This window comes from Bombina bombina, chromosome 4 (assembly GCF_027579735.1).
Source record: "Bombina bombina isolate aBomBom1 chromosome 4, aBomBom1.pri, whole genome shotgun sequence".
In the NCBI taxonomy this organism is placed as follows: domain Eukaryota; kingdom Metazoa; phylum Chordata; class Amphibia; order Anura; family Bombinatoridae; genus Bombina; species Bombina bombina.
This window is the reverse complement of record NC_069502.1, coordinates 605,902,169-605,917,208: the sequence shown is the minus strand read 5'-3', so window position 1 is coordinate 605,917,208 and position 15,040 is coordinate 605,902,169.

Genomic DNA, 15,040 nt, shown 5'->3' with positions numbered 1-15,040 from the left:
TAAAGGAACCTTCATTCTTCGGTAGTCGTCGGTAGGAAGAGGATGTTCCGCGCCGGAGGTCTTGAAGATGGAGCCGCTCCTCGTCGGATGGATAAAGATAGAAGATGCCGCTTGGATGAAGATGTCTGCCGATCCGGATGTCCTCTTCTGCCCGGATAGGATGAAGACTTCTGCCGCTCCGGATGCCCTCTTTTGGTCCATCGGTGCTCAGCTGAGTGAAGACGACTCAAGGTAGGGAGATCTTCAGGGGGGTAGTGTTAGGTTTATTTAAGGGGGGTTTGGGTTAGAGTAGGGGTATGTGGGTGGTGGGTTGTAATGTTGGGGAGTGGTATTGTGTTTTTTTACAGGCAAAAGAGCTGATTTCTTTGGGGCATGCCCCGCAAAAAGCCCTTTTAAGGGCTGGTAAGGTAATAGAGCTGTTAACTTTTTTAATTTAGATTAGGGTAGGGAATTTGTTTATTTTGGGGGGCTTTGTTATTTTATTAGGGGACTTAGAGTAGGTGTAATTAGCTTAAAATTCTTGTAATCTTTTTTTATTTTTTGTAATTTAGTGTTTGTTTTTTTTGTAATTTAGTTTAGTTGATTTAATTGTTGGTAATTGTAGGTACTTGTAGTTAATTGATTTAATTTATTTATTGATAGTGTAGTGTTAGGTTTAATTGTAATTTAGGTTAGGATTTATTTTACAGGTAATTTTGTAATTATTTTAACTAGGTAGCTATTAAATAGTTAATAACTATTTAATAGCTATTGTACCTAGTTAAAATAAATACAAAGTTGCCTGTAAAATGAATATAAATCCTAAAATAGCTACAATATAATTATTCGTTATATTGTAGCTCTATTAGGGTTTATTTTACAGGTAAGTATTTAGTTTTAAATAGGAATACTTTAGTTAATAATATTTAATTTATTTCGTTAGATTAAAATTATATTTAATTTAGGGGGGTGTTAGGGTTAGGGTTAGACTTAGCTTTAGGGGTTACTACATTTATTAGAGTAGTTGCGAGGTCCGGTCGGCAGAATAGGGGTTAATACTTGAAGTTAGGTGTCGGCGATGTTAGGGAGCGCAGATTAGGGGTTAACACTATTTATTATAGGGTTTTTGAGGCGGTTTAGGGATTAATACATTTATTAGAGTAGCGGCGAGGTCCGGTCGGCAGATTAGGGGTTAATAAGTGTAGGTAGGTAGAGGCGACGTTGGGGGGGCAGATTAGGGGTTAATAAATATTATGTAGGTGTCGGCAATGTTAGGGGCAGCAGATTAGGGGTACATAGGGATAATGTAGGTGGCGGCGGTGTGCGGTCGGCAGATTAGGGGTTAAAAAAATGTATTAGAGTGGCGGCGATGTGGGGGGGGGCCTCGGTTTAGGGGTACATAGGTAGTTTATGGGTGTTAGTGTACTTTAGAGCACAGTAGTTAAGAGCTTTATAAACCGGCGTTAGCCCAGAAAGCTCTTAACTACTGACTTTTTTCTGTGGATGGAGTCTTGTCGGTAGAGGCTCTACCGCTCACTTCAGCCAAGACTCTAAATACCGGCGTTAGGAAGATCCCATTGAAAAGATAGGCTACACAATTGGCATAAGGGGATCTGCGGTATGGAAAAGTTGCGGCTTGGAAGTGAGCGTTAGACCCTTTCCTGGCTGATTCTAAATACCAGCGGGCAGTAAAAAGCAGCGTTAGGAGCCCTTAATTGAATTGATATTTGATTCAATAGAATCTTAAGCTGATAGCTCAAAGGGATAGCCCACCTAACTTTAAACTGTCATGATTCAGATACAGCAGAAATTAAAATCACCTCTTTACTGTCATGCTATTTTCAGTGTATTTCTTCCTTCTCTTGAATTTCTTTTTCATTAAGAAATGTCATCTTATATGCCAGCCCATTTTATAACACATGTGAAGGGGTTGTTTTTAAAAATAGATTGCAATCATGAGGGGTTAGACAGGTGCAGAGAGAAACCTGACACAGCTCTTAAAGGGACAGGAAACCCCAAAATATTATTTCATGATTTGGATAGAACATACAATTTTTTTTTTTAACTTTTTATTTTATAACCAGCAGTGTAAACAAAGATTACAAATAACACATATTTGGCGCCACGCAGGGCCCAAGACAATCAATAGAGAGGAAAAAAATAAAAAATAAATAAAATACTGGAACCACCAATATTTATTAATGCTGACCAAAATTTCTCTAAATTAAATTGTATACTCTGCGGGGGTTTTTCCTGATTTTACCTTCTTATGATAACAATTTCTTGATCGTTATAACTTTCGTAACACAGAGAAACAAAAAAACCAAAACAAAACAAAAAAAAAAAGAAAAATTAAGTGGAGGGGGGGGGAAGAGAGAAAAAGTAATAAAAAAAAAGATAGGTGTGTAGCTGTAGGAGTTAGTGATCCCTATCCACCTCTATAGCTGCGGCAAAGCAAGTCTGTTTGTAATAACTAAGAACTTGAATTCTCGTAACAGGGTTATTTTTATGTATACTCTAGAAATGTTCCTTATTTTACTTAATGTCGTGGTGGGTTCCTTACCTAGATCTAAATGTTGAATTATTTTATGATCTAGAACACTGAACTAATGGTAAGGCAGTAGCCAATGAAAGGATGGACCAAAACTATATATCATAGCACACACATTCATACAAAACATCATGTTTAAAAAAAACAAAAAAAAAAAAAAAAAAAAAAAAAGGAACCCCCATTAATAATTAATCCATGGGGAGGGGGGGGGGGGTGGGAGGTTGGAAGAGCATCCAATTCTAATCTCCGCGTTTACCAGATACCAAGAAGAACTATTTCTGAATTTTTAAATGGAAATATCAGACAATCAATTTCCCTCTCTTGGAATGTTTTTATAAAGGCTGCCCATTTGTTAAAGAATTTTCTTATATCAAGTTCTTTATCAATATTTGTGTCTCTCTGTTCTAGCATGCATTGTTTCTTTAAATAATTCTTAACTTCAGTAAGAGTGGGTGGATACCTCAGTTTCCATTTTTTGCAGATCAGGTATCTAGTGGCCATGATAGAGAGGTTTACTAATTTTTCGTTACTACACACGATTTTATTATCATTTAGACAGAGAATGATTTGATATAGTGAAAAAGGGATTATCTCAATTTTCAGAACATTTTTAATCCAGTATTCCAGTTTAATCCAGAATCTTCTAATCTTAGGGCAATACCAAAACATATGTGTCAGATCTGCAGCTGGAAAATAGCATTTGGGGCATTTATTGAATTGTTGGTTATGCACTCTAAGGCCTCTCTCCGGGGTGAAATAAGCCCTGTGAAGAAGCCTGAGATGTGCCTCTCGCCATGTAGCTGATGGTGGTGGATGCCACTTTGTTAATCGACATCTGGATAGTTTTGGCTAGGATATTACTTTGGGGTATTAAGGAGGACCATGCCGTTGCCAGCCCTTCCAGACCAGGGGTGGCTTTGTTGGCACTGAGTAGATGGTAACACGGCGATATAGACATAAGACCAATTTTGCCAAGATTTAGCCAGTTTTCCAGCTTTCCTAGCGTCCAATGCCAGTTGGCCTCTTTAACTAGTTCAGCTGTGAAGTGTCTTATTTGCAAGTATGCAAAAAAATCTTTATTAATGAGGTTAAATTCATTCTTCAATTCTTCAAAAGTCTTAATACATTTTATTTCGCTGTCTATCAGAAAAGAGATTTTTACCAGGCCATTATCCTGCCATCGGTTAAAAACCGCTGAATTTATGCCCGCTGGAAATTGTGGATTTCCTATCAAAGGAAGATAACTTGAGATATTACTATTTATTCCCAGGAGTTTAGTTATGTTCCACCATGCTTTTATAGGATTATATATAGTTTTTAATCTTTTGATTTTTTCTGGGAGCTTCTTTGGCAGGCAGTGGATCAAGGCCAGTGGGAGATATGGATCACACACACTACGTTCAAGTTCATTATTAAGAACATAATTTTTAGAGAATATCCAATCCATAATTATACGTGCGAGAAAACTAAGGTTGTAAAGTCTCATATTTGGTACTGCTATACCTCCATATTCCCTTGGTGCAGTAAGCTTAGTAAGGGATATCTTGGATCTTTTCCCTTGCCATATAAATTGTATAAGTGCAGAATTAATTGAGCGGATATCTTTTTCTAACAAAATTAATGGGACATTCTGCAGGATGTAGAGAAGCTTAGGGAGAAGGATCATTTTAAATAGTTCTGATCTTCCAGAAATAGATAATGGTAGATGCTGCCAGTCCCTTAGCTTCTCTTTGATATTGATTAATATAGGGGAGATATTCAATTTGTATAGGTCTCTAAAATTAATCTGTATGTGGATCCCAAGGTATTTAAAAGATTCAGAGACCTCTTTAAATAAAGAGTTAGTGAAAGAGTTGTTGTTTCTCCTTAGCCAGCAGATCTCGGATTTTGATTTATTCACTTTATAACCCGAGAAAGAGCTAAAGTGATCGGTGATTTGAAGGAGTCGTGGTATATTGACCCTTGTATTGGAGAGGTAAATTAAAAGATCATCGGCATATAGCCCGATCTTTATCTCATAATTCCGAATTTTTATGCCGTTGAGTGTTTCTCGAAGCATGATTGCAAGAGGCTCAATTGCTAGATCAAACAGGAGTGGAGAGAGAGGACACCCCTGGCGAGTCCCCCTTTTAATTGCAATCGGGGGCGAGATAGTATCATTTATTATCAGTCTTGTTTGGGAATAATTATGCAAGTTGTCAAGAAATCTGGGAAGATTTCCTTTAATCCCAAACTTTGTTAAGGATGTCAGTATATGATTGAATATTACTGAGTCAAACGCTTTTTCTGCGTCGATAGATAAAATGGCTAAATCTGGGGTGTCCTCTCTCCCCACCTCCGCAGGAGGAGTACTCTGGATATAATCCAGAGTAACAAGAAGTTCTCTGATTTTTGCAGCTGAATTTCGCTTATTAAGAAAGCCAGCTTGGTCTGTGTGGATTATTTTGGGTAAAATGGTCTGTAGCCTATTTGCTAAGATGGAAGACATAATTTTGTAATCAGAATTCAGCAAGGCAATTGGCCTATAAGACTCTTTTTGCGAAGGATCCTTCCCCCCCTTTAAGATCAAAGTTGTAAAAGAGGCAGAGAAGGAGGGTGAGACCGATTTGCCGTCAAGATAGATATCATTGTAAAGATTGGCCAGATAAGGCGTTATTTCACATGTTAAAATTTTATAGACTTCATTCGGGAGTCCATCTGGGCCCGCTGCTTTATTGGAGGAGAGATTAGAGATTACCTTCTCTATCTCTTCTTTTAAGATTGGAGAGTTAAGGCTAGTTATCTCATCGGCTGGAATTACTGGATGGGTGATTTTGCTCCAGAACTCTGAAGCTTTTGCATCATCATATCCTCTACAAGTATATATATCCCGAAAATAGTCTATGAATAGATTAGATATATCTTCAGGTTTTGTTAATTGCTTCCCGTCATGTACGAGTCTTTCTATCGTTGGTTTACTTCCTTCGTTTTTAACTAGTCTGGCTAACATTCTCCCCGATTTATTTCCAAATCTGTGTAGCTTAGCTTGAAATCTAAGTTCTCTGTGTGTTTCTTGAGTCAGTAAGAAAGTGTCCCTACTATTTTTAGCGCGGATGTATTTCGCCCAATTTAGTGGAGATTTTTCAAGTAGGAAGTGATTATATGAGTTAACCAGAGAGTTACATACTTCTCTTTCTCTTAATTTAAGTTTTTTAGATAGCATTGCAGCATAGGCCGTGATTTCTCCTCTAAGCACTGCTTTTGCAGCCTCCCAGAAAATTTCTGGGCGCTGCACGTAGTCTTTATTAAAATTAGCATATTCAGAAAACTTATTTCTGATCCATTTTTTAAATTTAGAGTCGGTATTAAGATGATAAGGAAAAAGAAAGCGCGTCATTTTAGGCCGGTGATAATCCAAATATAGTTCAAGAGAGATAGGTCCATGATCAGATAGAAGAATTGGCATTATTTCGGCTTTAACTTTTGTGATGGATAAACGTTCATCAGTGAGAAAGAGGTCAATCCTAGAAAGGGTCTTATGGGCTTTAGAAAGGCAAGTAAAGTTCTGGACATCTGGATTTTGGACTCTCCAGATATCTCGAATTGCAAGATTATGTTGAATTTTCTTAAGTATTTTAGAGTCTAGATTATCTTTTTTCTGCTTCAGGTGCTTAGCCTTATTCCTAAGTCTGTCTAAGGGGCATTGTGGGGCCATGTTAAAGTCACCCCCTAAGATTAAGTGACCTTCGTTAAGCAAGAGAAGTTTAGATTGCATTAGATTCCAAAACTCTGGATCAGAGATATTTGGACCATATATATTACATAGTGTGTAGATTGCCTGGGCAATCTTAAATTTTACCAGAACATATCTCCCCCCAGAGTCAGCCTCAGAGTGCAAAACCTTTACTTCCGCTTTTTTCCCAATTAGAATGACTACCCCTCTTTTTTTCCCAACACTTGGTGCTATAAAAACTTCTTTAACCCATTGTGCCTTTAATTTTAGAGATTCCTAGAGCGGGAGAAAAACATAGGGGGAAAAAAAAAAGCAAAAACCCATTCACACAAGCAGTCGCAACGTCCCCAACCCATGGGGATTCCCTAGTCATAGGCGTTATCCCTTCTTTAAGTGTAAAAATAATTTTATAATTAAGAATTTATCGTCTTAAAAAAGCTCTCAGCTGTTTGAGCATCTTCAAATAAATGTACGGTGTCATTGACTACAACTCTGAGTTTAAACGGGTAAATTATAGCAGCATGATGTCCCTTATGTATGAACTTGGTACATATGGGAGCTAGCTCTCTTCTTTTAGAAGCTGTATAAGATGAGAAATCTTGAAAGATTAAGATCGTAGCATTGTCTATAAGGATTGGTTGGCTTTTGCGATAATATTGTAATATCATGTTCCTGTCCTGGAAATTCAGTAATTTCGCTATTATAGGTCTCGGGCGTTTAGTGTTTTTATTGTCTGAGCGAGGGTTACCTACTCTATGTGCTCTTTCCACTATGATTGGATGATAAGTTGTGGGAATTTTTAAAGCTTTGGTAAGTTTATCAGATATAAAAAGACTTAGATTATCGTATTGCTTGTCCTCTGGAAGGCCTATAATACGTATGTTATTCCTTCTGGAACGATTTTCCAAATCCTCTAGTCTGTCATAGATTTTTTGCATATTATTACTTGAGGTCTCAATTTTTGAGCTGTGTATTGTTGTTAAATCATCTAGATCTGATATTCGTTGTTCCATATCCTGAATTCTAATCGAAAATTGCTTAATCTCTTGAGATAGTGACATAATATCTTGTTTAATCTCTGACCTGAGGGCATCAAATTTGGGTCCTAGGGCCTCTGATATACTGGTGACCAGATTCTGTAGGGTAGTGGATTCAGAAATAGCTACCCTGTGTGGTGAAATAGGTAGTGTTTCAGCCACGAGTTCTTGAGTATTTTTGGTTTTCTTGTCCCTTTGTCTGGCTGCCATATTTGGGGAGAGTGTCTTGGTTGAAGTGGAAAAAATTTTATCCATACGCTACGTGGGTGTGTGTGAACGTGAAGAAGAAAGTGCTGAGTGATAGTGGTTGATAGTGAGGGGAAAAAAAAAAGGGGGGGGGAAAGTGAAAATGTGAGATCCCGGAGGGGGGATAGAAACCGGGAGAATGAGAAATTGTGAGTGTAGTGATAAAGAAAAAACAAGGCAGTCAAAGAGAATCAGAACAAAAAGAAAAAAATAAGTGTTTCACGAGACAAGTGAATGATAGTATCAGCTAGTTTGTGCTGAACTACCCTTAGATTGTCCTTAACTAAGTCAATCAAGGTATTTTGCAATTGTACTGTGGGTTCAAATATGTGAGTTTAGTGGCATTTCATAGAGTAAGGTGCCAAAAGAAAAGAAAAGAAAAAAAAAATTCAAGCTTCAGTGATATGTGTCTATAAGAATAGTGAAATTTTTTAAATCAGTGTCTATACCTAAAATAGGGAAGAGATCTCTCCCTTTTTCTGTTGTAAAGATTAAAGTTGTTTATTTATACAGCAATTATAATCTGGTTAAATATCACCTATTAATATATTTCATAAGTTACAAGGAGCTATTATAGCGTAAGCTTGTGATGAATCTGCTTGTATCAACTATGTGTCAGAAATTTTGTATGAGGTAGAAACTACCTCACTTGATAGCAGTATTTGAGAGGACCTATTTTCTTTAGTTTGAGTAAATGAAGTAGACCATCTTCAAATGTGACCATCTAAGGATAGATTTAAACATATACTCTAAGATAAGAAAGCAATGATTCTAAGTTTACAAATATTGTATATACAGCAAAGTGAAACCCTAGCTTAGTTCATACAACAATATATTTTTGAGAGAAAAGATATAGTGCTTAGCAATGCGAAGTGTTTAAACAAAGAGTTTCAAGTTAGGATTTCTCCTCTTCTGACCACAGTTTCAGAATAGTTAAAACATCACATTTAGATTAACATCTGCAATTAACAATATTAGCTTTTCTCTGTATGAGCTAGTTGAGACATAATATTTGAGAATTTAAAGTATTTGTTTCCCATTCAATAAGGGCAGTTCTTACAGCATATAGACTAGGATGTGGGTGTTTTTTACAAGTAGAATTCGTATTGAGACAAACAGTTCCCTTTTTAATTTAAGTGGTCTGTATCACCAGCATACGAGAGAAATGAATACACATTGACCAAAGGAATTATTGAGTAGCTCAGACTTTTAACCCGGAGGGGGGGGGGGGGTATAACTTTCCCCAAAAATTGAGAGCTAAGCAGCCCAGTTGCCAAGTTAATCAATGTGTTAATAGTCCCAAGACTCTTTTTCCTCCTTATCTCCCCTTGCCAAAGCTTGGTTTTGTGTGGATAATACAGTTATTTGGTGGAGGCAGGGAGAAACAGTTAATGAGGGTGAGAAAAATACTCAATAATATTACCCGTAGAAGATCAGGATGTCTGCAAACAGGAGAGACCCGTTTTCTGGGGGCACCCCTCTCGCGCAGCACCGGTGGGAGAGGGGCGTCCGACCAAGTTTTCTGAGAGGTAGACGGTGTTAGGCAGCTGCCGGGAGTCCAGGGGTGCTCAGGAGAAGAAACTGTAGCGGAGACACTCGCACCTGTTATGTGGGTAAGGCTCCTGGATACATGCAGCGGTCGAGTCCCCTCACGCAGCACCGGTGGGAGGGGACTGAACGACCGAAGAAGGAAGTGCCCAGTTCAGAGCCTCTCTATCCGGTACCGCCGTCAGCAATGATCCGCAGTGGCGTCTCTCCTGAGCAGCAGATCCCGGGTCTGTACAAGGTATGGTAAATTAAGTTGAAAGGGTCTCTCTTCTAGCCGGGTAAGGTTAGAGTGGAATCCGTGTCGTTTTTAGCACCCTTAAGAAGAGAAGACAGCCGGTGGAGCTTCAGCGTATTAGGCCTCCTTGGGACTTAGCCTCTGGTTAGCTGAGAAGGATTCAGGTGCAAGAGAAACAACAAAATCCTTTAGTGATTATCCCTTAATAGGATGATATTTTAAGGAAGAGTGATAGATCCTATAACTACTGCAGTTTGCAGCCCAGTGCTTGGAATGGCACTGTCCAGTTCTAGTAGCGGTGAAATTAGCTAGGAAAGCCACCCTTAGGTAAAGGGTTTAAGCGCGAAGATACCGCCAAGGCTTGGGGTGGAGGTGATGCTGCACAGGTGATTCACCTAACCACACACCTGAGCTCCTCCTCTAGTAGAACATACAATTTTAAACAACTTTCCAATTTACTTCTATTATCAAATTTGCTTCATTCTCTTGTTATCCTTTGCTGAAGGAACAGCATTGCATTACTGGCAGCTAGCTGAACACATCTATTTAGCCAATCACAAGAGACAAATGTGTGCAGGCACCAATTAGCAGCTAGCTCTCCCTAGTGTAGGATATGTGTGTATTCTTTTCCAATTTGAAATTGTTTTAAAATTACATTCTCTATCTGAATCATGCAACTTGTTTACATTCCTATCCCTTTAAAATATCAATTGACTGCAAATAAATACATATGATACTCTGATTACATGTTATATTCACAATTATTCCTGCTCAGAATAATAATACATTTACAATGTATGCATATTTTGGTATAAATAAACACAGAGATATGACAGACAACATTGTTCAAAAAGGAACAAGGACATGTTAATATGTTTGCAAAACGATTTCTGACATAACACACACACACACACACATATATATATATATACATATATATATATATATATATATATATATATATATATATATATATATATATATATATATATATACACACACACACACACACACACAAGTATGTGCAAGGATATATGTACAAATTCTAGCATTAATAATAATTTAAAAAATAAATAAAAAATATGACTCCTAGAAATACAAATACACATTAATTTCTGTGAAAGTATCATATAACAAATACATATAAAAATAACTTTCTATGAGATATTGTTTGTTGAGGTATAAATCAATCTATTACTTGGACATTAACAGATGAAAAATAAAAGACTAGCTTTAGAGAAATGTGCTTGTTCATGGGCAGTAATGAAATGGTATAAATAAAGTTGGGAAAAACCAGAATAACCGCAACATCGATGACTGTTAGTTAACACCAGTCCGATGCTCTTCGCACCGTACTTGACGTACATGTTTTTGACGGCTTTTTTGATAAATAAGGAGATCATATTCAGGTCCGCGGCAGCGATGTCTGGTGAGCGTATTGATGCCGGCGAATGCAACATAGTTGACGCTTTGATAAATAGGCCCCAAGGTCTGAGATATAGGGGGGGGGGGGAGGGCAGTTGAGGGCCTTGTATGTCAGAGTGAGAATTTTGTGTTTAATACTGGAGGCAAGAGGAAGCCAGTGAAGGGATTGGCAGAGAGGTGCAGCAGATGAAGAGCGACGTGTAAGGAAGATGAGCCTGGCAGAGGCATTTATTATGGTTTGTGAAGGAGCTAGGCGGCAGCTAGGGAGACCAGAGAGGACAGAATTGCAGTAATTGAGGCGGGAAAGGATGAGAGAGTGGATTAAAATCTTAGTTGTGTCTTGTGTAAGGAAATGTCTAATTTTAGAGATGTTTTTAAGGTGGAAGCGGCAGGATTTAGCCAAGGACTGAATGTGGGGAGTGAAAGAAAGATCTGAGTCAAATGTGACCCCAAAACATCGGGCATGCGGGGTAGGTGTAATGATGGAGTTGTCGACGGTTATAGAGAGATTGGGGGTGGAGATTTTGGAAGAGGGGGGGGGGTAAGGAGCTCAGTTTTGGAGAGAGACTTAGCTTAAGGTAGTGAGAGGACATCCAGGAAGAGATGTGAGAAAGACAGTTAGTGACATGGGTTAGAAAAGGAAGGAGATAGGTCTGGTGCAGAGAAGTAGATTTGGGTGTCGTCGGCATACAAATGATATTGGAACCCGTGGGACTTTTTTAGGGAATCTAATGATGATACGGTTAGACAGGTAGGAAGAGAACCACGAGAGGGCTGTGTCACAAATGCCAAAGGATTGGAGGGTTAGGAACAAAAGAGGGTGGGGTCAACAGCATCAACGGCTGTGGACAGATTAAGGAGGATAAGCAGAGAGAAGTGACCTTTTGATTTTTCCTCAGTAACAGAGGAGAAAGAGTTGAATTTATGGCTATATGGGTTGTGGTTGATTGGGAGGGTTTGAGGGCGGGGTGAGAGAATGGAAGCATGTTGAGAGCTGATTTAGTTTCTGATGGAGTCGATTTTGTTATTGAAGTGGCTGGCAAAATCTTGAGCTGAGAGAGAAGTTGTATTAGGAGGTGGGGGTATGCGGAGAAGAGTATTGAAAGTGGAGAACAGATGTTATGGGTTTAAAGAGTAGGATGAAAGCTCAATCCTATTGACTGATTGGAACAGCCAATAGGATGAGAGCTGCTCAAATCCTATTGGCTGATTGGAACAGCAAATAGGATTTTAGCAGCTCTAATCCTATTGGCTGATTGGAACCTTTCAGCCAATAGAAGTGCAAGGGACGCCATATTGGATGACATCACTTGCATTCAAGTTCCAGTTTACGCCGGTGACCATATTGAAGAGGAGCTCCGCGTCAGATGTCTTTAGGATGGACCCGCTCCACACCGGATGGATGAAGATAGAAGAGGCGCGAGATCCATGACTGCTAGTTAACAACAGTTTGATGCTCATCACCCTGTACTGGGTGTGTGGCTTTTTGGCGGCTTTTTTTATAAATATGGAGATCGTATTCAGGTCCGCGGCCGCGATGTAGGGCGATGTTAGGCGAGCGTATTGGTGCATAGTTGAGGCTTTGATAAATATCCCCCTTAATGTTGCTTATAAAGATTAAGGGCAGAATAGTAGGAGTTCAAGATGAATATGTAGTGGAGAAAGTCAGCTGAACTCCGAGATTTTTTCCAGTGCTGCTCAGCAGTACGAGAATATCTGCATAGGTACCATGTCAGAGGAGTATACCAGGGCTGAGGATGAGTGTGTGATTTCCGAGCTGTGGTAAGAGGGGCCAGATTATCAAGGACTGATGTAAGGGTGGAATTATAGTGGCAGATAGATTGGTCAAGGCAGGAAAAGGAGGAAATGGATGGGAGGAGAGGTTTGAGGAAATTAGCAAGCTGTTTGGTGTGATTGGAATTAAGGTAGAAAAAATCCTATTGGCTGATGCAATCAGCCAATAGGATTGAGCTTGCATTCTATTGGTTGATCCAATCAGCCAATAGAATGCCAGCTCAATCCTATTGGCTCATTGCATCAGCCAATAGGATTTTTTCTACCTTAATTCCGATTGACTGATAGAATTCTATTAGCCAATCGGAATTCAAGGGACGCCATCTTGGATGACGTCATTTAAAGGAACCTTCATTCTTCAGTTGGACTTCGTTTGAAGAGGATGCTCTGCGTCGGATGACTTGAAGATGGAGCCGCTCCACGCCGGATGGATGAAGATAGAAGATGCCGCCTGGATGAAGACTTCTGCCCGTCTGGAGGACCTCTTCTTCCCGGCTTGGATGAAGACTTCTGCCCTGTAATTTAGTATAGGGTAGGGCTTTTTATTATTTTGGAGGGGGCTTTTTTATTTTATATGGGGGATTAAATTAGGTGTAATTAGTTTAAAAAAAACTGTAATTATTTTATTATTTTCTGTAATTTAGTGTTTTTTTTCATACTTTAGATAATTGTAATTAATTGTATTTAGTTTAGGTAATTAATTTAAAGGGACATGAAACCCAATTTTTATCTTTCCTGATTTAGAAAGAACATGGCATTTTAAACAACTTTCTAATTTACTTCTATTATCTAATTAGCTTTATTCACTTTATATCCTTTGCTGAAAACCATATCTAGATAGGCTCAGTGGCTGCTGATTGGTGGCTGCACATAGTGTGATTGGCTCACCCATATGCATTGCTATTTCTTCAACAAATGATATCTAAAGAAGGAAGCAAATTAGATAATAGAAGTAAATTGAAAAGTTGTTTCAAATTGTATTATCTACCTGAATCATGAAAGAAAAATTTGAGGTTTAGTGTCCCTTTAATTATAGTGTAGTGTTAGGTGTAATTGTAACATAGGTTAGGTTTTATTTTAAAGGTAAATTTGTCTTTATTTTAACTAAGTAGTTATTAAATAGTTAATAACTATTTAATAACTATTCTACCTAATTAAAATAAATACAAAGTTGCCTGTAAAATAAAAATAAACCCTAAGATAGATACAATGTAACAATCTCATGGTTTATTTTATAAGTAAGTATTTAGTTTTAAATAGGAATAATTTAGTTAATTGTAGTAATTTTATTTAGAGTTATTGTAATTATATTTAAGTTAGGGGGTGTTAGAGTTAGTCTTAGATTTAGGGTCGGCGATGTTAGGGACGGCAGATTAGGGGTTACTAAAATTTAACTAGTGTTTGCGATGCGGGAGTGCGGCGGTTTAGGGGTTAATATATTTTTTATAGTGTCGGAGATGTCTGGTTCGGCAGATTAGGGGTTAAAATATATATTTTAGTGTTTGCGAAGTGGGGGGGGGGCTCGGTTTAGGGGTTAATAGGGTTTATGGGTGTTAGTGTACTTTTTAGCACTTTAGTTAAGAGTTTTATGTTACGGCTTTATCCCATAAAACTCTTAACTACTGACTTTTAAATGCGGTATCAGTCTTGACAGGAGAGGGTGTACCGCTCACTTTTTGGAAGACTCGTAATACCGGCGTTAGGCAAAGCCCATTGAAAAAAGAGGATATGCAATTGACGTAAGTGGATTTGCGGTATTTTTGAGTCTGGCCAAAAAAGTGAGCAGTACACCTGTACCTGCAAGACTCGTAATACCAGCGGGCGTTAAAAAGCAGCATTGGGACCTCTCAACGCTGCTTTTTAAGGCTAACGCAAAATTCGTAATCTAGCCGTTTGTTTCTTATGACACTGTGAGTCCACGGGATCATCAATTACTGTTGGGAATATCACTCCTTGCCAGCAGGAGGAGGCAAAGAACATCACAGCAAAGTATCACTTCCCTTCCCACAACCCCCAGTCATTATCTTTGACTCTAGAGCAAGGAGGTGGTAAAGTAATTAGGTGTCTGATAAAAATTCTTCTATCAAGATTTTTTCACGTTAGTCTCTTCAGCAGGGCAGTGGTGGCTTTAAAGCAGTTAGGAACTTGTGCGGTGGTCCTTACTGCATTTTCCTAACATGTTGCTGCCCTGGTATAGAAAGCCTGAGTAGGTTTACTCTGTCTTTCTTTTTCCACAGGTCTCTGTGAGGAGCGGCATCCTCTCATACTGGACGAACTGTCCTCCTGCCGGACAGCTGAATGTGCAGGTAAGTGCCTTTTTGTCTTCTGGAGCTAGGAGGCTGGCACTGCAGAGGTTAAGGACTCTAGGCTGATGCTGCACTTAATATGGGACATATATACCTTCATAGAGAAGGTTTTTCTCTGGCAGGGGCAGGCACTGAAATGTATGTGATTATGGAGAGGAAGGAGTTAATTCCTCATTTGTGGCTCAGCTTACTTGTAATTTGTGTACT